Here is a 22,730-nt window from a genome sequence, read left to right as displayed (position 1 = left end):
TCTTTTCATATTTTCAGTCAGACTCGTGGCAGAGTTCTCAAAATTCCCCCTCAGAGGAGCGGAAAGTTAGAGAACTGCAGGCCGGGTACCCTGACGCCGGAGGGCGTAGTGGCATGCAGCATCCCTTTCCCGGGGACTGGCCCAGCCCGTGCTTCGCGCTGGGGCGAGGACTGAAGGCAGGGCGGAGTTGGGGAAAGAAAGGAGCTGCAGGATAGTGTGGGGGCGGGGGGGGGGAGATCGGGGTTGTTGCGGCGCCGTGCAGGGAGCAGCCTCCCCAGAGAAATTGAGTGTAGCCCGGGAATTGCGGCGGCGCCGGCAGGGGTACGCCTGGATCCGGGGAAGCCCTCAGACTTGGGCTTGTAGCTTGGGAAGAAACCTTAAGATCACCTGGCCCGAGAACCTCCTGCTACAGAGAAGGAAAAGAAGGCTCCGAGGGAAATCTAGCGGCCAAATAGGGGCTGGAACTGGGCTCGCTGTCCCACCACCGGGCTCCTTTCCCTTCACCAAGTTTTCAACCTGGAAGAGAGGTGAGGACAAGGGGCGCAAGGATGCAAGAGGGCTGCTGACTTTGACTCAACCGCGAATTTCCTGTGAGGTGTTAGGCGAGGTTTTAGACATTCTTGTAATCGGTAAATGAATTTCACTTGTTCTACTTTCAAATGATACGTTTAAGACAAAAAAAATGTCGCACACCTACTCACATCTTTAAAACAAAGCATGAAAAATACTTTTTCGGTTAGGAATCTTGATGTCTGATAGGAAGATAGTGTGGGAGGCAAGTGGTACAGAAAGGCCAGATTAGAATGCAGGCTCTGTTTCTCACCAAGAGCTTGATCTTAAGTATATTGCTTGACCTTTCTGAGCCTCAGTTTCCTGATTTGTTTAATAGGGTTAGAAGTACTAATCTGATAGGCAAGTGATGAGGATGAAATCAGGTTAATGCATGCAAAGTGCTTGCCTGACTCAGGTGGGTAGCACTTAAAATGTTAATTTCCTTCCTTTTCCCTCTCAAATATAACTCATTATTTGGGGAAAAGTGGGATTAAATTTAGTCAGAACTGGAAAAGATCTGAAACAAAGATGATTTGTTTAACCGTGTCTTTTTTCACTTGAGAAAACAGATCCCCTGTGAGTTGGCTGCGACTGATGGGGATTATTCACTAAGCCAGGGGAAGTGCCAGGATCTGAAAACAGAGTGGCAGATAATGCCCAGGAGTACACAAGACTTTTTCTAGCATAGCCCAGACTGACCCAAGGAAGTTGACTTTTAGCATTATGAGACACAATCCTAAGTGGAAGTTAGTAATGAGAACTAAATAAGTATTTTTAAACACTAATTACAGACTAACACGTGTGGCTGATGCTAATAGTTAATCAATTTCTAACTACGTGCTTGCTGTTGTCCCATAGGCTTTACATGTTCATTTCTCCTGATATCTTAATAAGGTAGATAGTGTTATCATTCCATTTGACAGATGAGAAAATTGAGAAGGCTGCAAATTTAGTCAATGGCAAAGCAAATAATCAGACCCAAGTTTTTTGATTCCAGACCTGGTCTCAGTCACTGCATTGTTTCTCTCCCCATGCACTTACAATGTGTCACACCAGCAATTAGTACATAGTGTCCCCAAAGGTTTCGTCTCAATTTTATTGTAGGGGTAATTAGGATAAACAAAAACAAAAGGATCAGGAGTTAGGAATAAAAGCATTTTACCCTCAAGAACCCAGGAGAGTCATGGAAGTGTATTATTAGTTAACTGAATGCTTCTCAGCTCCTAATTCATTTCATTTGTCCTGAATTGTGTTATTAGAACTAGAACCTATAAACATTTCTTTGTTGTTAGTTGGTTTAATAGTATTAGGCCTACTCAGTAGAAGGTGCTAGAGGGACACTACATATAAAGGGGACTTCTCTTCTTCTAGTGCTTTTCTTTTTGCTTCTGTGGTGTGGTGGTTAGTGTGTGCTTTCTGGCCACTAGTGTGCAAGAAACCAGTGTTTCACATCCTCCAGTAAGTTTGAACAGTTCCTTAGTGTTTGTCTTACCAGTAAGCCTTGCTGGCATCCCAATGGGTAGTTTCCTAGCAAGTTTCACTGGCACCTGAGCTGGCCAGCCCAGTCTGTAACACCCCAACAAATTTCTTGGCCATCAAGTGGGACATAGGCACATTATCTCCAATGAGGTCTGTCTCTCATTCTAGGCTGCAGGATAGGGATGGGAGTGGGGGTGTGATTCTTCTAAGTTACTTGTTCATTGAATACTATCCTACCACCCTGGAGTTCATGGCTGTTCCCTAAATTGGTTATTCCTAAATGCTTCAGTGATCTCTTCTTTTAGTAGTTACTCTGCTTTTAGTAGGTAATAATATTTTTTTATATTAAATGTCCTTTGTTCCAATTATGGTGTGATTTCTGATTCCTGACTGAACCTTGACTGATACAAGGCTAAACAGTAGAACACTATCATGGGAGTCAGAAGTTGGCATCCTATCTTTAGCTGTGCAACCTTAACTAAGTCACTTAAACTCACAAAGCTTGTTGCCTCATTTGTAAAAAGGAAGTGGGAATATATATGACAAAGATTTGTAAGGATCATGTAAATTTTAAAAATATTTTATTTATATATTTACTTATTTATCTGTTTATTTTAGAGAGAGGGGATGAGAAGGAAAAAGAGATGGGGGAAAATATTGATGTGAAAGAGAAGCAGCACCCTGGCTGGCGTAGCTCAGTGGATTGAGTGCGGGCTGCAAACCAAAGTATCTCAAGTTTGATTCCCAGTCAGGATACATGCCTTGGTTGCAGGCAGAGGCCCCCAGCAACCACACATTGATGTTTCTCTCTCTCTTTCTCCCTCCCTTCCCTCTCTAAAAATAAATAAATAAAATCTTTTAAAAATTTTTTAAAAACTTATAAAAAAAAGAGAGAAACAGCGATCTACTCCCTCTCATATGTGCTCCAACTGGGGACCAAACCCAGAACCCAGGCATGTGATCTGATCAGGAATTGAACCAGCAGCCTTTTGCTTTGTGGGATGACACACAACTAATTGAGTCACACTGGTCAGGGCCATGTAAAATTTGGAAACATTTAAATGCACTTAAATGTGAATGCACTTTAAAACTGTAAAGTGCTATCACAATTAATGATGTTAATTATCAGTATAGGAACAGAGAGTAATAAAGAAGAAGGAGACATTTTAAGAAAAAAATTGCATGCATTCTGGATACTTATATTATTTCCTGGGGGTAAAAACAGCATTTTCACCAAGATTTGTTGTCATCAAATAAATATATTATTGGTTGGTTGGTTGGTTGTCTTTGACTAGCTTTTCAGAGATAAAAACAGTTTGTATTCTGAAGTAGTTCAAGTTTCCAGCTATATGAAAAATACAACTAAAATTACAAACATTTTCAAGTGTTAGATTTAGACTAATTCAGTTGTTTGCTCTTCTGGCATCCTTCATATTTACGATATTTTTATTTTGTCTCCTTTATGCTTTCTGGGTTTGATGCTTGTGTCAAGAAAGAATTATTTCATTGCTGAGCACTCTATATGCAGAACATGGCAGTGGATATTGCACGCTATTCCAAAAGAAAAATATTTTAAGAATCATAAAAGCTCAAAAAAGAAAAGCATGAGTGCATTCAATCTTTAGAAAAGTTCTATGAGGTGGATACTTGTGGGGCACTCCACTTCTTGAATCCCTTAGATTTTGTCCGGGTGCCCTACCCCCAGCTTCTGTGTTCTTTTATTTCTCATAGGCCATCCCCTGAGACTCTCCTTGAAGATTGCCCAAAGGCTCCTGGACTCACTTAGCCTTCAGGCACCCAGAGCCAGAGAGAACCACCTGGGAGTTAACTTTCTTCCCAGTGAACCTTTCCCAAGAACTGCCCTATGGAATATAAAAGCCCAGTCCTATTGCCTCTAGAATACTCAGTGCTTCCTGGCAGGATCAAGCTGTTGTCAGCATTTTGCCTGAACTCCCTTCCTTTCCTCTCTTGCTTAATCTGGTAACATATGCATTTTTTTTTGCAGAAGTATTTCCTAATAAATCACACACAATGCTCATCTCGAGTGTGTGATTCTGGGGTTCCTGACCTACAATATTATATTTCTTTTTACAGATAAGGAAAAAGTTTAGGTATTTTAAATTGCTCAAAGGCACTCTACCATTAAGGTGTGGAGTTGTGATTTGATCTACGTCTGTGTGACTCTAAAGCTCCTACTTCTAATGCAGTATTACATTTTAAAGTACCTAAAACTGAGTGATTTTAAATTAACTATCTGAACAGAAAAGGGCACAAAAGTCATCAATTGATTAATCAACAGATTATTGTATCCCTATAAGGTCTTTAAGTGTTTGGATAGAAAGAATAAGGAACCATGGGCAATAAGACCAAAATATGGTATGCCCCATCTAGGAAAAACATAAAGGATGAGACCTACCTGACCAAAAGTAAAAAGACATTTCCCACATTTTAGCAGAGAGTGTAAATGTTCAATGAGATTTTTAATCAAGGGCTTTCTTTGTCCTAAGGTTGAATGGGGTATTTGTATTTTTCCCTCTTCTATAAAAAATTACCACAAACTTGGTAATTTAAAACAACACAAATTTGTTATCTACAGTTGTAGAGGTCAAAAGTCCAAAATAAGTCTTGCTGGGCTACAGTTAAGAACAGGAGGGACTACGTTTCTTCTGGGTCTCTAGGAGAGAATTCTCTTTCTTGCACTTTCCTGCTCTTAAAGGCCACCTGAACTCTGATTTGTGGCCCCCTTCCTCTGTCTTCAAAATCAGCAACAGCAGATCAAGTCTGTTCACATTCCATCACTCTGACACTGACTCTCCTACCTTCCTCCTCCACATTTCAGGACTCTGATTATATCAGCTCTGCCCAGGTAATCTCCCTATTTTAAAGTAGGCTGATTAACAATCTTAGTTCCATCTGTAGCTTTAATTTCCCTTTGCCATGTAACATAACATAAGCACAGTTTCCAGAGAGTAAAACCTGGACATCTTTGGAGAAGGCATTCTGTCTTTTACAGTATTTTAGGATACCATGTAGTCATTATCCTCACTGTTTACATTTTAGTTTACATTTAGTCAGATTGTCAACATCACTACTGCATATTATCTCTGCATTTTGTGTCAGAAACCTCTGTTGTGTTACCTGAGAGAACTTTTGAAAACTCTCCCTTCAAGATAAAGAAAAGTCCTGTAGTGCTGCCCATTAAATACACAGCAGAGTCCAAATTCTTTATCTTGCTTTTATCCTCCTCTGCCTCCTTCCTAACTTTAGCTATTTCTTTCCATATACCCACTGGGATTGGATCCTGGAGCAACCCAGCTCATGTAGGTCTTCTAAGACAAAGATGAATGAAAGGAGCCCCCTTTACAATATCTATTATAGGCCTTTTGGAATATAATTAAAGGCAGAAATTTCAAAATTGAATTTTGATGTTCAGATCAAGGTAAAGAAGTACAGTCACCTACCATGTTTGTAACTTGGGGCATCTGATCCAGCATCCTACTCAAAGTCAGGCCTGAGTCTTCCTTTTCTCTTACAATCCTTTCTTTTATTCATCCTGAATTGCTTTGTTTCCTTGGCTTACTAATACATTTCATGGTTCTCGGTTTGCCTGAAATGCAACCCTCTCTGTTTGTATGGTTTATACCTGCTGACTCGCTTAGACATACCTCTAGAGTCACCTTCTCTCAAAGCCTTTTCTGACTCTTATCCTTCCAACACACATGAAACTGACCTTTATGTCTCCATGTACCCTTGTGGAAACATGGTTTCTAATTCATTTAATTGTTTTTTGAAGTCTGTCTTCCATAGAAGAATGGGCAGGCTTTTTGTTTTTTTAATTTATTCACCTTTGCATTCTTATCACATTGCACATTCTCTGGCACAATTTATATGCTCAGCAGAATTCTGCCTAATGACAGATATGTGAAAAATAATGGTGTGTAAAATTTTATTATATGACCACCACCTTAATATGAATTTTTATCTTTAGTCTTAAATGATTATCTCTTTATACCCATGCTAATATCTTAAAAGAGTGGAATGCAGAAGAGCACATATTGATAAAGAAAAGACAATATACTTAGCCATGAATGTAAGGTTAAGAAAGGAAGCCAGATTCTTCAAGAGTTTATGATGGTCTGAGAGGTGGTAGTAGTGGTAACAGTGTTGGTAGAGGATAAACTTGACCCACTCCGTCATTTTTCAGTTATTAAACTTCTTCCTACTTCTGCTACAGTTTTCTCCCAAAAATGCTAACCTATATTTATAAGGTACATTTATTTAGCATAATGCAGAGCTTCTCAGACTGTTCTATCTAGATACCTCTAATGATACACCCTCAGACCAAAAATAATCTTATTTAAAGTCTCTAGTTATCATTTAAAAATTCATTTGGATTTTAGATTCTAGTCTGTAGCAGAACATATTTATACGGATATAAAACATGGCACCTTCCCCAAACTGCTTAAGTTATGTTCCAGAAGGATTTGCCATGTCTGTTTGGTGGTTTCTTGCTCAAGTTCAGTGACTTTGGATGTGCAGAACTTAAGTCCAGTGACTGGGAATACAAGCCCAAGTCCTGGAGAAAGTTTGAGCTGCAGATAGACACAGATGTAGGGACTCTTCATCCTTCCCTACAGAATGCAAACTGTGAAAGGAGAAAAATACTGAACCCTGGTTTATAACATATTTAAGAGGCAGAGAGGAGAGGAAAGATCAGTGAGGGTAACTGTATTCCAAGGTAAGGATCTGTATTGAGAAACCAGCCCTCTTGATTTTACTTAATACAAGGTTTAGGGTCTTAGGGTCCTCCATACACATACACAGAATTGTGTATATTTTATTTGGTATTTTATCAAATTACACTATAGTGCTAAATCTTCTTTACCTCAAAATACAAAATATTTTAGTGATTGTAATTTTGAGGTTTATATCAATTAAATTAGCATTGGAAGGCCAAAACTCTTATATCTTAGTCTGGAATTAATATTCATCGATTGTGCTCCTGCATTTCACAGAGCTATCTTATTATTTTTAGTATCAGTCTTAGTATTGAGAGGAAATATATTGTCCAACATCTCTGCAGCTCAGGAACTTACTCTCAAACACCACTGCCAGTGGCCTAGACCTGTGCAAATAATCTGGGAATAGGCAAAATTTGACTATTTAAATATATGAGAGTATTAGATCATTTTAGTTGCTAGAAAGCTTTTAATGTAACTCTTTGTGTGAAATTCATGGGCATGAAGGATATACAAAGTGGGAAAAGAGAACTGCAAAATCATTTAAATCATTGCTCTATCTAAACTACAGAGTTCACAACATGTAGAGGAATTTGACCAGCTCAAGAAACCATGAAAATATTTTTTTTACTTTAAAATCATTGCAGTCTTTTATATAGATAATAATGGGTTAAGACATCTTTATGCTTTTGTTACCTTACTCAACATATTGCATAAAATACAACAAAAATATTGTATTTGGATCTGGAAATGTACTTTTTTTTATGCACTGTTAATGTAGTCATACTTGAATGTCAGTATCTGGATTTATCTTTCATTTTTATTTTTTGACATTTACTTATTCAGTACCTGTCAATCTTTTATCATCAGTTCACAATCTACTAATCTCAAAAAGATACTCATACCTTTTATACCTCAGGCTTTTCTTACTAGATCTTTTAAATACTTCAAAAATTCCAGTACTTCAAGTTCATGCCATAAAGTAGCTATATCTATACCCCTCTTTTTACTTGTGTTCAGTTACTGTCACTTTCTACTTTGTGACTCTAAATCTTTTAAAACCAGCTTACTATTTTTTCATGCATTCATCAGTACAGAAAATTCTATCTATATGGAAAATTCTATCTCTAAAACACTACTTATCTCTTACCTTTCTAACTTCTTGTATTATTTCATATTATTCCTTGTTTTGCAAATGTGCATCTTAATTTTTCTTTTTTCTCTAAAACTCTTCTTATTGTATGTCTTCTGTTTTCCATCAATTTCCATTATAAATTTTAAAACAAACTCAGAGCATTCTACATGTATTTTTAATAAGATGTGTACTGCCCATATTATAATCCTGTCTGTTATTTCTAATCATTTTGTTATTGATTTAAAATGAGTTGTCATTTTTTATTACAAAGAAGTAAAAGAAGCAACAAAGGTATAATATTATCATGGGCTTAATTTTTGTCAGTGGAAAATCTTGTAAGTGGAAAGAAAGTTATGGAAAGAAAGTGAACATATTCTATTTTGAAGCAGTAAGGAATTGTCAGATTTGTTTTCAAGTCTTTAAGAAAAGCATATTTCAAAAAATTCAAAGAAAAGTTCATTATGTTTCCTCATCCAGATTATTGAGAAATAAAAAATGCTGATGAACATTTGGTTGCAATGAGAATGTAATCCTAAACACACTAGTTTTAATAATTTTGCAAACCTCTCCAAATACTGTTCTGTATGGTATGATTTGCTTTTAACCATTTTAAATGCTATGGATATCTTTCAGAATATAATAAATACTAGTGATCTCATCCCACCCTTTTCCCTCTACCACAAATGCATATATACATGCTTCTTCCAAATATCATATATCATTTCATGTAGTTTATAGATCCATTGAAGCTAAACCATTTGATTGGATAAGGGATTCTTTGAAAGTCCAACTTAAGTAACCCTTTTATGTAAATTTTTTTATTTATACATAATTGGCTGAAAGTAATCTTATCTGATGAACTCTTAAGAAATGCTACGTGGTACTTTTCATCACATTTCTTCTTGCTTTGTACTGAACATTCTAGTCATATCTCAGCCATACTGCTAGGCTGAATCATGAGAGCATGACTTCATGGTTGCACTTCTCACAGAAATGGAATGAATGAAGGAAAATACAATAGTAGAAAAAATGAAGACATAACTAAAATGAATCTGAAAGGGTCAACTGTAGCTATTAAATTAAGCACAGAATTAATTGATGCTAATAAACTAAACCCAAATTTAAAATGTATATTAAAACATCAAGAACAGCAAGAAGTTTGCTGTCTGGGAAGGTATTAAAGTATTAAGACAACTATATAACATTTTATCTATCAAGGAGAGTAATTTTAAATGTGAAAAAGGGATGGTAAATTTTTTTAAGAGAAAATTGAAGTTTAAGATGAGTCATGGGATAATTCAAAATCTTTTAATTGCTTTAGGGGAATTTAATCTTCTAAGTTCTCTCAGTTAGGTCCAAGGGCAATAAAAGAATCAGGAAGTTTGGCAAGCTATTTTCTATAATCTCTAAAGAAAATTGAACATTAAGGGATTCAGTAGAAGATGGGTGAAAAGCAAAGCTACCATGATTTTCCAAAGAGGAGATTTACTTCATAAACTATAGACTATAAAAATTAGGACATCAAGAGAAAGAATTGATAACATAAAGCTAGCATAGCTTGATAAGGAACAAGTCAAATAAATGCACATTTTTATTTATAAAACATGACTTGTTGTGGGACCATGTTAACTTAATCATTAGTCATTAATGTCATCAATGCTTTTTATGTATCCACAATGAATACTGAAAGACCAGGTTCCCATCATTCCGTTTAATACCTTAAAGTGATGCTTCAGTTTGCAAATATTCTTTTAACACATTCTCCACATCTGGCCTTAGAAGAATGTACATAATAGGCTTATTACTTCCCTCTCGTGAGCACTCAGTATTTAATATAAGTTCTTCCAATCAACTGCTCCCATCATTGCCTCATTAATTTTGTAGGATCACTCCTGGTCCTTTTCCAAAACATCTTCTAAGACTTTTCTTTAATAATTCATTGACCCTAAAACTATCAGATATATTAAGACCACTACCACAACTTTAATACTGTAGATTTATAATTCAAATTTAATATCTTTAATGTACAATAATTTGTCTAAATAAAATATATTTTGAATAATAAATATGATACAATTCAAAATTTTATATAAATGTGATAAATTTTAGGTCATGTTATTTAAGGAATATTATAAATATTTTACTTAGTTGTAATATTGCTCAATATGAGTTATGTATGGTCAAGATTTAAACAAATTTCATTTAGTTTTGAGTTTTTTTAAAGATTTTATTTATTTATTTTTAGAGAGGAAAGGGAGAGAGAAAGAGAGAGAGAGACATCAATGTGCGGTTGCTGGGGGTTATGGCCTGCAACCTAGGCATGTACCCTGACTAGGAATCGAACCTGCGATGCCTGGTTCGCAGCCTGCGCTCAATCCACTGAGCTACACCAGCCAGGGCTAATTTTGAGTCTTAGTTAAATATTTGCATGTATTAAAGTCTTTTATAGTATAGTGACTGACATTTTACTAAAATTTCAAGATTTGGAGGACATATTTTAATATAATGCAATTTTGATTTTCACTTTAGGCAGTATTTAAAATTTTACTTACATTGTCAACAGTATCTGGATAGGAGAACTAGAAATAAGGAAATATTTTCTTTATTTAATACCAATAGGTACTGAAGAGGAAAAGGCTCCTATATACAGTCTTTTTGAGTATGCGACTGCAAGAATTTAGGGACTCATTGAAACACTTTGCAGACCTTAAGGAGAACAAACATACTACATTTTCCTCTTTAAGCTCAGAAGATATTTTATTTTTAAATATATTTTATTGGTTATGCTATTTTAGTTGTCCCAATTTTTCTCCCTTTACCCCCCTCTACCCAGTACCACCAGCAATACCCCCTTTAGTCCATGTCCTTGGGTTGTGCATATAAGTTCTTTGGCTTCTTAATTTCTTATACTATTCTTAACCTTCCCTTGCATATTTTGTACTTACCAATTATGCTTCTTAATCCCTGCATCTTTTTCCCCATTCTCCCCTTTGCCCCTCCCAGATGATAACCCTCCAAATGATCTCCATATTTGTGATTCTGTTCCTGTTCTGGTTGTTTGCTTTGTTTTTTTTTGTAGATTCAGTTGTTGATAGTTGTGAATTTGTTACCATTTTAATGGTCCTAGTTTTGATCTTCTTCCTTCTCTTAAGTCCCTTTAACATTTCATGTAATAATGGCTTGGTGATGATGAACTCCTTTAGCTTTACTCTGTCTGGGAAGCACTTCATCTGCCCTTCCATTCTAAATGAAAGCTTTGCTGGATAGAGTAATCTAGGTCATAGATCTTTGCTTTTCATCACTTTGAATACTTGTCAGTCCCTTCTTGCCTGAGAAGTTTCTTTTGAGAAATCAACTGACAGTCTTATGGGAACTCCTTTGAAGGTAATTATCTGTTTTTCTCTTGCTGCTTTTAAGATTCTCTCTTTATTTTTAGTCTTTGACATTTTAACTGTGGTGTGTCTTGGTGTGGTCCTCTCTAAGTCCAACTTGTTTGGGTCTCTCTGTGCTTTCTGGACTTGTATATCTATTTCTTTCACCAAATTAGAGCAGTTTTCTTTTTTTCAAATAAGTTATTAATTTCTTACTCTTACTCTTCTCCTTCTGGCATCCCTGTGATTTGGATATTGGTACATTTGGAGATGTCTCAGAGGCTCCTTATATTATCCTTGTTTTTTTGAATTCTTATTTCTTTTTGCTGTTCTGGTTGAATGCCTATTACTTCTTTATGTTTCAAATTGTTGATTTGAATCTTGGCTTTATCACTTCCACTGTTGTTTCAGTGTAGATTTTTCTTTATTTCACATAATGTAACCTTAATTTCAACTTGAGTCTTTTTTATTTTGTTGCTGTACTCAGTGAGTTTTATGAGCATCCTGATCACCAGTGTTTTGAGCTCTGCATTTTATGTGTTGGTTACTTCTGTTTCATTTAGTTCTTTTCTGGGGTTTTGTTCTGTTCTTTCATTTGGACCCATTTCTTTGTCTCCTCAATTTGGCAGTCTCCCTGTGTTGGTTTCTAACAGGTAGAGCTGTTTTGACTCCCTGTCTTAGTAGCATAGCCTATTGTAGAAAAGACACCTGTAAATTGTATGGGATGGAGGCTTAGGTAATCACTAAGTTGGGGCAACCTGCTTCACTTGCTTTGTGGCTCTGTTTCAGGGGAGGGCTCAGAGAGGGGACAATGCCAATGCCTGGCTTCTGGAGGTTTGCCTGGCATTTGCCCTGTGCAACTGGCACCCTTCCAGCTATTACCCTTATGCTAAATGACAGAGAGGGTGGAGGGTCTGTGTATGTTTTAAGTCCATGCAGGTCCTTTAGTGGAGGTACCTGAAAAATATGACAGTTTCTTCTGCCACCCCAACAACTAGTTTTTATAGCCAGAAGTTATGGGGATTTATCTTTCTGGTACTGGAACCCTAGGCTATGCAGTCTGGTCTGGGGCTACGGTTGCTTGCTCCCAAGGTATCCTTCCTGATTTTTATCTACCACACGAATGTGGGACTGCCTGTTTTGCTGCCACAGCTGCCTCTCTGCACCATACCACATCTCTGCACCTCTCCACCTGTCTCCATATCTCTGCCCTTCCTACCCATCTGGATGAATATGGCTTCTTTAAATCCTTCATTGTTGGACTTCCATACAGGTTGAATTTCTGACAATTCTGGGTGGTTTTTGTTTTGCAATCTAGTTCTAACTCTTTCTGTGGTTGCAGGAGAAGGTGAAGTGTGTTTATCTACACCTCCACCTTGACCAGAAGTCCCAGATAATATTACAGTATGTCAGTTTATGGTTATGTATACACATTCCCTGAAGCTTTCAATTTAGCAGGAAGCCAAATAAAGGAAGTTTAAGTTTTCCCTGTACTAATGGAGGTTTACTTCATAGCCTTTTTCTCTGGAAACAAATATAGATCTCTCCTCAAGAGTAGGAATATTTGCATATGATTTAAAAGGCTAGAAACATTTTTTCTGCTCTTTCTAAAATGCTTCACTATGTTTTGTCATATTGCCTGATAATTTTGCCTTATGTTGCGCATGGGTCACCGGCCAGCAGTGACCACGGAACGCTGTGGATGGCTCGACGATAAACACGCGAGAAATAACAGCATGCACAGAGACAAACTAGTTTCTGTGGGGAAGTAGGGACGAAATGGCCACCCCCCCAGTGGGGAGCGCGCTGATTTACCGTCCATACCTGCTTTTATTAGGCTCATTTTGCATAATAATTCAGGTAAAGTACAGTACTCATTAGGGGGGAAGTAAGGAACTATAGAAAACAAAGAACTCTGCCGGTCTATTGAGTTGGGGGGTCAAAGAGCTGTAAGACTGAGGAACAAAACTAACTTCCTCCTAAGACCCTTCTCATTCAACTGAGAGCATTCTAAACAAAGAAGGTTTCACAGTAATTTACATATTCTTTCTTAGGCCTGATCACCCTGGGGAATCCGCACTTCTCAGTACCGAGCTGCACCACCCTGTCATTGTTTCAGGCTTAGGTGGAGCAAGGGAACTAAGGCAACTGGGAGACAAGGTTTTTTCCCAGATGCTGAGGACTCAGGCTATGTCAAAGCCGAGGAGCGAGGGTCCATCACCCCCTTTTGCTGCAGCCCCCCAAGTCCTTCTTTTGGGGGGCCTCCCAAAGTGATCGTGCCTGGCTTAGGTCATTCCCCCCGTGGGGAATCTTACCCGTCTTTGGCTAACCGACCAAGCTTTTGGGGGTTCAGTCATGAATAAAGCAGCAGAAGCAGCATTCCTGCCAGGAAGATAAGCTTTTGTCTCCTTGCTGGCTTATAGTTCCAGGGGCGTTCCCTTAGCTTTAGCCTAGGCGGGGGTTTCAGCCTCTGATACCAGTCAGGGCGGTTCCCAACAGCCTTATCCTTATCCTTTTGAGATAATATAATACAAATATCTCTGAAAGGTTGTTTTCTGCTTTAGTCATCCTAATATGGACATTGGCGAATAAAACCTCTTGATTACAAGTTAAAGGGAAGATTGCCAGCTAACAATCCCTAGAGTACATACTTCAAAATGCTGCTTAGAAATTTCCATGATTTTCTCAATGTAGTTTATAAGAGTAAAGAAATTAAACATGAAGGGAATGTGGGTATGTTACATGAAATTGTGCAATTGATATTTATTCTCTTTCTATTCTCTCTACTGATTTAAAAACAAAAGAAATGGAATGTTAACAAGTGGTAGGGTGGTACTACTTTAGTTGTGAGAATTATGGAAAGGCCTCTTCTAGGATGTTATTTAAAAAAACTTTAAATTTTATTTTTCAATAACAATCTACTTTCGACATTATTTTGTATCAGTTTCAGGTATGCAGCATAGTAGTCAATCGTACATCTTACAAAGTGCTCCCCCTGATATTTCCAGTACCCACCTGCAACCACACATAGCCATTACAATATTATCGACTATATTCCATATGTTGTACTTTATATCCTGGTGATTGTCCTGGGAGTACCAAACTGAACTTACCAGTCCTTTCATCTTCTTCACCCTGACTGCCAACCCCTACACCTCCAGCAATCATCAGTCAGTTCTTTGTGTATTTGAATGTTCCTTAATTCTATTTATTTCTTCTTTACATTCCACATATAAGTGAAATAATATGGTAGTCTTTCTCTGAGTACTTCACTTAGCATAATACCTTCTAGTTCCATCCACATTGTTGCAAATGGTAAGATTATGTTCTTTCTTATGGCAGAGTAATATTCCATGGTGTATATGTATCACAGCTTTTTTATCCACTCATCTATTAATGGTCACTTGGGTTGCTACCAATAGCTTGGCTATTGTAGATAATACTGCAATAAACATAGGGGTGCATATATCCTTTCAAATGAATGTTTTGGCTTGAGATTATTCACAGAAGAGGAATCATTGGGTCATAAGGCAGTTCTAGTTTTAATTTCTTGAGGGCCTCCCATACTGTCATACTGTTTTCCATAGTTGGTGTACCAATCTGCATTCCCACAAAGAGTACACAGGGTTTCACTTTTTTCCACATCCAAGCCAGTACTTTGTTTATATACTTATGGATAATAGCCATTCTGATAGTTGTAAGGTGATATCTCATTATAGTTTTAATTTGCATTTCTCTGAGGATTAGTAATATTGAGCATCTTTTCATATGCCTATTGGCTACCTATATCCTCTCCTTAAAGAAGTATCTATTCAGGTTCTCTGCCCATTTTTTAATTGGAGTGTTTGTTTTTATGGTGTTAAGTAGAATGTGTTCTTTGTAAATTTTGGATATTAAACCCTTGTCAGATGTATCATGGACAAATCTCTTATTCATTCGGTGGTCTTTTTGTTTTGTTGATGGTTTCCTTTGCTGTGTAAAAATTTTTTAGTTTGATGTAGTCTCATTCATTTATTTTTCTTTCATTTTCCTTGCCTGAGGACATGTATCAGAAAAAAAAATATTACTAGGAAATGTCAGAGATTATACTGCCTATATTTTTTTTTCTAGGAGTTTATTCTTGTATATAGTATAAGAAGGTGGTCTGATTCATTTATTTACCTATATCTATCCAATTTTTCCAACACAATTTATTGAATAGATTGTCTTCATCCCATTTGTATGTTTTTGCCCTAGGGAGTGATATTTTAACCAGGACTTAAATGAAGAATAGTATTCACTTGTGTAAAAATCTGGGGGAAGGACTTTTCAGGTAGTGGGAATGGGAAGTATCTAGTTTCTGAGGTGGTAAGGAACTTGACATGTCAGAGACTAGGTAATTTTCATTTTCATTAATTTGTACATTCAAATTATACTACCTCATAGATTATTCTATAGGCCTTTCACAGATTACACCCTGCTTAAAATTTAATTGTCCCTGACTCCTACTATGCACCATGCTAATCCACGCTAATCTATAACATTGTATATGCTGTTTGTTTGATTTCATAGCTTGTCATTCATTCATTCATTCATGCCTGATAATCTCTGACTCATCTTTTAAACTTCACTGTATGCATTCCCACTTTTAGGAAGCCTTCCCTTCTCTCTCCACCCACCATTTATAGAATTACTCAATCTTTGTGCTTTTCATTATCTTTTACACTTGATAAACTGATCTGCAATTACTAATTTGCATACCTACTTTAATACTTCTGAGTTTTTTTAAAACAAAAATGTTATTAATTTATCCTTGGGTACATATAGACCAGAATAGTAGTATTATTTAGTATGTAGTACTATGTATATAGTAGGTAATCAATAATCATTGTTAAATAAGTGAGAGAATGGATATCTTTTCCTTGTTATGACTTATCTAATGTAATATTTATCTTCAGAACAGATTCCATGATATATTTATTAAAGATATTAGCCATAAACTAACTCTAGATTATAGCTATAGTCTATAGCCAGTAGAATATTTATCATTACTTTCTTATGGAAAAATAAAATGTTAAATTAAAAATGATAATTCATATTTAATGCAAATGATACTCATGGAAACATTGTGAAAATATTGAGTAATTTTTGACATACAGTCTTCAATTCAATTTTTCTGTTATCACTATTTATGATAGACTTTCAGTCTACTTTTACTTAAGTTAGCATTGATTACCAGTTACTACTTAATAAAAATCGTGACTTAATAGCATGCTTTCTGTGATTTATCTTTTTAAGTTAGAGTAGTAGAGTGGTATTTGAGACATTAATTACATTTTGTTTATTAGAACTTACTGTCCTTAACTTGGAACATGATGGCTTTTCCAACTCTTAAGTGCCTAGCAGAATAGAATAGCTAGATGAGGAGCTAGAAGTGGAAATTCTGGCAAGATAAATGGGAGGAGGATAAGGACCTTTTGATAGGACAAGTCAAAGGTCATTTCTGTCAGGGAACAATGACAGCACTATGCTTTAAGAGATGACAGAGAAGTTGTAGAATATAGCATTAAAGTTGTAGAATCAGAAATACATACTTGAAGCTTTTCCCTCCAGAAAGTTTCCAAATGTTGGCATTTGCTAAGTGTCTAAGTGCTTGGAATTTATTCTAGGCCTTATCTGTAGTCAGGGAGAGGATTTTACACTGCAGGTTCTCTTTGAATTCATTGGTGGCATGATACAAATTTACTGAATGAACTAAACTAATGAATAAATGCATAAGCTTTTACATTTAATCCTATATATTGTTTTTAAAGTTTGAATCAGTGGCAAAACCTAGATTGTTATTTAATCTAATGGGTTAGAATTTACTTCTAATAATTTTTATTAATGCTTAAATTTTCCAATATTTGGTTTGCTGAGGCCACTTCAGGTTGGTTTACTTATCCCTTTGATATGTCCTTCTGATTATTTGAACATTTCTTTGCTTCATGATATAAAAAAAAATGTTCCAAATTTTTCTTGTTCTTTCTCTTCCCCAGCTCTGGTTCTGCCTTTCCTCTGAAAATAGCCCTCTTCCTTTTAGTGGAGAATGATATTTAGAAACCAAGATATGGTAATTTTTTAAAAGATTTTATTTATTTTTAGAGGAGAAGGGAGGGAGAAACAAAGGGAGAGAAACATCAGTGGGTGGTTGCCTCTTACACGGCCCCTATTGGGGACCTGACCCACAACCCAGGCATGTGCCCTGACTGGGAATAGAACTAGTGACCCTTTGGTTTGCAGGCTGGCACTCAATCCAGAGCCACACCAGCCAGGACCCAAGATGTGGTAATTTGACTTGTTGACTTGTTTATTGCTGTTTTTGAGCCATTACTAATAGTCCCTTTGAGTGGACAGAGATAAGAAATACACAGAGAAATATTTAAAATGTATTTATATGTATTCTATTAAGTACATAAGCAGAGATAAATCTTGGCTTATTATGAGCACATTAACACTTTTGAGGGGAAAATATTTGTTATCTACATAAAGTAGGCCTACAAAATAATACTGATGTTGAGCAAAACACACCAAATAGATTTAACAGTTAAACCTAACATATCTTGGAATCTTAGATGCAGAAAAGAGACATTTTCTAGAACTGTCATCTAGATGTTAATAGAGTAGACCCTTGCAGTGTTGTTTTTAGTCTGTTAGAATAAAAATAAGATTGGAGACAAAAGCATTTTTAACTGCATGGCAAAATCATATTAGGCATTCATTGTACTCAAAATCTTGGATGAATACTTATGAGAGGAGTATAAACAAACAAGGAAGTAGTGACACTGTCTACTTGGTAACAATAGGAATGTGCTCTCTTTGGATAAATACAGTAGTTACAGAGGCAATACTAGCCATTTCATTTAGCAGTAGCTTGACTATCATTTGGCTACCAACATGGATAACTTGTTTGAAGAAGATGAGGAGTGTGAACCTCAAAATAATCAAGATTTATGTCCTGTGAGTATGTATTCAAATTCATAGAGTTTTCTCCCAGCATGTCAAGGGCGGGGGGGGGGGGGGGTTTGTTCTAATGGTTTGTCTCTCTCCAATTAATTTTGAAAACCTATTTATTTTTTTTGTATTTATTTATTTATTTATTTATTTATTTATTTATTTATTTATTTATTTTTAGAGAGGGGAAGGGATGTAGAAAGAGAAGGAGAGAAATATCAATGTGTGGTTGCCTCTCATGTGGCCTCCACTGGGGACCTAGCTCACAACCCAGGCATGTGCCCTAGCTGGGAATCAAACTGGTGACCCTTTGGTTCGCAGCCCATGCTCGATCCACTGAGCTACACTAGCCAGGGCCAGAGCATCTCTATTTGGTTTACTAATCCCAAAGATTAATTCAGTAGAAGTGGAGGTTTATTGTTACTGATTCATTTACTTTATCTAGAAAAATACAGTTTGATAGTTTTATATACTATAATAAAGCATACATCCCTACTATAGTACTACATCATACACACACTTGCCCACTATTGCATTGTAATAATTAATGACCTGAAAATAAGATAAAATATATTTATACACATATATTCATGTTATTTTTTATTTCCGAAATCATAGAAAAGAAAGTAAACACCAGAAGAAACCACAGCATAATATAAAAAGGACACAATCTGACCAGTGTTAGAAGGCAAGATTAACAATTATTAAGAATGTATACAATATATATTATATTTTTAATCATCTAATCAATGTAATTGCTATAGCTGTTATTTTCATTTCATAGAAAAATAAACTGACATTACATGCCTAGTTAAACTCAGTCTACTTCTTATGTCTAATACATTGTGAAGATTTGACTCAAACCCACATGTTTGACCCTAGACTGCATACTCTTTTAAATTCATCACATAAAACTTTGCTGTCCCCCATTCAGCAATAGCTTGCTCAACTGAGTCTTTGTGTTTTCTTCTGAAAGAGAAGGATATTGGCTTATTTTAACAATCTTCAGTGTTTTCACAGTCAACAAATGTGTTCGCTATACATCATAGTTTTTTTTTTAGTGATCTGTATTTATGATTTCAAATTAACTCTGACAGTGATAGTTTAAACTTAATTTCAATTTTATTAATTAAAACATCTGAATACATTGAAAAATACAAGTTGTGACAACAGCATGGAAATCTTTGTTTTAAAAAGTAACTTAAGTAATAACTGAAAATGGTCCTAAGAAACATAGAGAAAGTGTGAACCACACATATGTGGGTGAAAGCTACCCTGGAGTCATTTTAAATGACTTTATCCAAAAGAGCTGCCTAAAAGGCAATAGGATCCCAACAGAGAGAGTCTGAGAGATGGTCTCCTGAGACCTAAATCCTAGTCAGGTGCTGGTGAGAGATGCCTATCAGTTAATGGGGAGAGGAGTAAATGGTCTGAAGAACCCTCCAAGGAACCAAAACTCCCTTCAAGGAAAAAGCAAGAGTCAGCTATGACACTTGCAAAACCAGAGAGCAATGACGGCAGCTCACAAAATACCAGCATGCGGGAGATTTCCTGTGCCCTCAGCTCTTCTCCCTTCACCATCTTGAATCCTGGTATGGCCAGAAACAGTACAAGTTAGGAACTGAGGAGAGGACGACAGACAAAATGGGAAAACAAAGGAGTATCTATCCAAGCTGTACTTTATACTACAAGCCTGCCTTCTGTTGCATAGCTGATTAGGGGAGTGCAGAAGCTTTAATTTTGAATGAAGCTTGAAGTTTTTATTATTACTTTAGCTACACCTATCAGTTTCAGAAGTGAAAACAGTTTAAGTGACAAAAGTACCAGGAGGATTTATTATTTAAGATAGCTATGGGGAACCAACCAAGATTTTATTTAGGGAAAGGAGAATAATTACCCCACAGAGCATACTTCAAAGGACATTATGAGGAAAAAAGAAAGTTTGATATCATTATGCCAATGTGTTTCTTTCAGAATATCATAGGTTTATATATCCATACATCATATATCAAAAAATATACATTTATATACATACATGTATCATGTGGAGCACGTTTTACAGTTTTCTTAATTTTTAATTTAGATATTTATTTGGTTATTTTCTGTTTCATTTCTATATATTATTTCTAAATGCTATAGCTACAAGCAAATAAGGGTAAAGTATTTATATGCAATATTTACACATTTTATAATTGATAAAATAGTATTTACCTAAGCCCCATGTGTAATGTGATATATTTCATATTCTATCATTCTTGCATGTGACTGTTATATAATACAAAAAAAGGACCAAAATTAGATTTGAAAAAATGTATTCAATAAGATGTGTAAGATGAGACAAAATTAATTCTACTTGAGTTCACAGAGGATTTGAAATCAGATGTAAAATTGTAATATCATATTACTTTAGTTATGAATTAATATTATATTGCATTCACAAAATGGTATTATGTTTATTTCTGAGTACCATTTAGACAGCACATTAGAACAGATATTCTATCTTTAGTTTCTTCCCCCCCGCCACCTAGATGTCATTGAAAAATTTGTTCATATTGATGATCAGTGTTAAAAACTGGTTTTGAAAAATGCAAAGAATCTAAGATTTATAATTTAGTGGAAAATAGAACAGAATTAAATATTTTTATAAGTGCAGAAAAAATATTCCTTAAGAGGTAACAATCTTAATAACTTAAAAAACTGGTCTATCAAATACTGAATTTTAGATATTAAGGCTATCAAAGTTATAAAACACAGAAGAGTTTCTTAAATAAGTGTTCCACATTTCGCTTAAAGAATTCATTTAGGACATGGTATTCTACAATCAATGTGTGTGTGAGCACTAAGAAAATGTTATTTGAAACAGATATTGAAAATGTTCAGAGTTTAGGTTTTATGATTTAGAAGTTAGATGTTGTCAAAAAGCTACCATTTAAATTGTATAGATATGTATGCATATCTATATGCATACAGTTATTTAGTTATTACATATATTTGTATATATGTAATAATCTAGTAAACAAAAACCATTAATGGCCTATAATGATCTTATTCTTACTAATAAATAAAACCCTAATTATGAAAATGAATAGTTATTGACATTCAGCATTACTCTGGAAAAATTGCTTAAAAATACTGGTTGTGATTACATGGCACCCTCAGTTCAATGTATCATTAGACAACCCTAATCTCCTACCCAAGAGCTATTCTACACTACCTCCTTACTGATAGAACTCCTTTTTCTTCAGATTGGCCATAATCCCACATAAAATTCTCACCTTCATAGACTCCATTTCAATCAGAAGTGACCGAGTAACAAAAGTGTAGACAATATGATAAAAATATGGATCTGCTAGAGACTTCTAGGAATACTTTTGTTTTTCTAATACAGACTCCCTTTTTGTCCCTTTCTCTTTTTCTAGCCTATAGCACAACTGAAGAGGGAGACACCATTTTGCCTCCATGATTTGACAAGCATGAAGATAAAAGCTTCACTGTGAGGATGATGGAGCAAAATCATAGAAGGGGGCCTAGATTCCCTTCCTTCAGACTTATTGTTATGTGAGAAAAATAAAATTCTGTTATAAGGTTAAACAACAAAGATAGGTTTCTACTTCATGTACCTAAATATATCACAATTCACACAATATACATAAAAGTGGTAAAAGTATTCATTATATGATAAATTCATGATACCCAACACAATCAAATAGCAGAAAAATTATAGTTCTTTAATTCATTATGATTTTGAGTTGATCTTTCACAGTCCTTTAGTTATCAAACCATTAAATACATTTGCACATTCAAATTTTGTGAATAATGTAGATGAATCCTATTAATTTCCAGTGTGTATATGATTGTGTGTGTGTACAGACATCTGTGTGTACATATACTTCAGGAGCCTAAAGGAATGATTGTTTCTTTCCTAGGACACTCAGTGGTAGTTACCTCAACTCTTCCTTAAATTTCTCCATCCAAGTTCCATTTCCCAAGGGAATAGATCTTACTATATCCCAATAAAAGTGATTTAGTTATTATTTATTTTGGCCATCATTGGAGGTTTGCAGCGTGAGTGTGTGTATGTGTGAATTCTGAGCCATTTACTTTATCTGTATACCCACTTCAGAGTTTTTATCATAAATGGATGTTGAATTTTGTCAAATGCTTTTTCTGTATCTACTAGGTGATCATATTTTAATCTTTCATTTTGGTAATGTGGTATATCACATTGATTGATTTGCAGATGTTGAACCATCTTTGCATTCCTGGAATAAATTCTACTTGATCATGGTATATGATCCTTTTAATGTATTGTTTAAGTCAGTTTGCTAATATTTTATTAAAGGTTTTTGCATCTGTGCTCATTGGGAATATTGGCCTGTATTTTTTGTTTTGTTTTGTTTTGTTTTGTTTTGTGTTGTTTTAGTTGTAGTGTCCTTATCTGGTTTGGGTATCTGGGTAAAGCAAGCCTTATAAAATGAACTA

The 22,730-nt window shown here is 35.6% G+C and overlaps 1 long non-coding RNA gene across 2 annotated transcripts; it reads left to right on the top strand.

Annotated features, from left to right (window-relative positions):
- Window positions 1-245: 245 nt before the first annotated feature.
- Window positions 246-22,430, top strand: LOC123811437. Of its 2 annotated transcripts, XR_006784388.1 has the most exons (4): window positions 246-527; window positions 17,294-17,367; window positions 18,162-18,254; window positions 21,668-22,430. It is a non-coding gene; the product is annotated as an uncharacterized LOC123811437 (long non-coding RNA). The 2 variants fall into 2 exon arrangements; XR_006784387.1 differs by lacking the exon at window positions 18,162-18,254.
- Window positions 22,431-22,730: the final 300 nt, after the last annotated feature.

The sequence above is a fragment of the Phyllostomus hastatus genome, unplaced genomic scaffold, assembly GCF_019186645.2.
Source record: "Phyllostomus hastatus isolate PE091 unplaced genomic scaffold, TTU_PhHast_1.1 phas_scaffold_78, whole genome shotgun sequence".
Taxonomy (NCBI): domain Eukaryota; kingdom Metazoa; phylum Chordata; class Mammalia; order Chiroptera; family Phyllostomidae; genus Phyllostomus; species Phyllostomus hastatus.
This window is presented reverse-complemented; position numbering and strand designations above follow the sequence as displayed.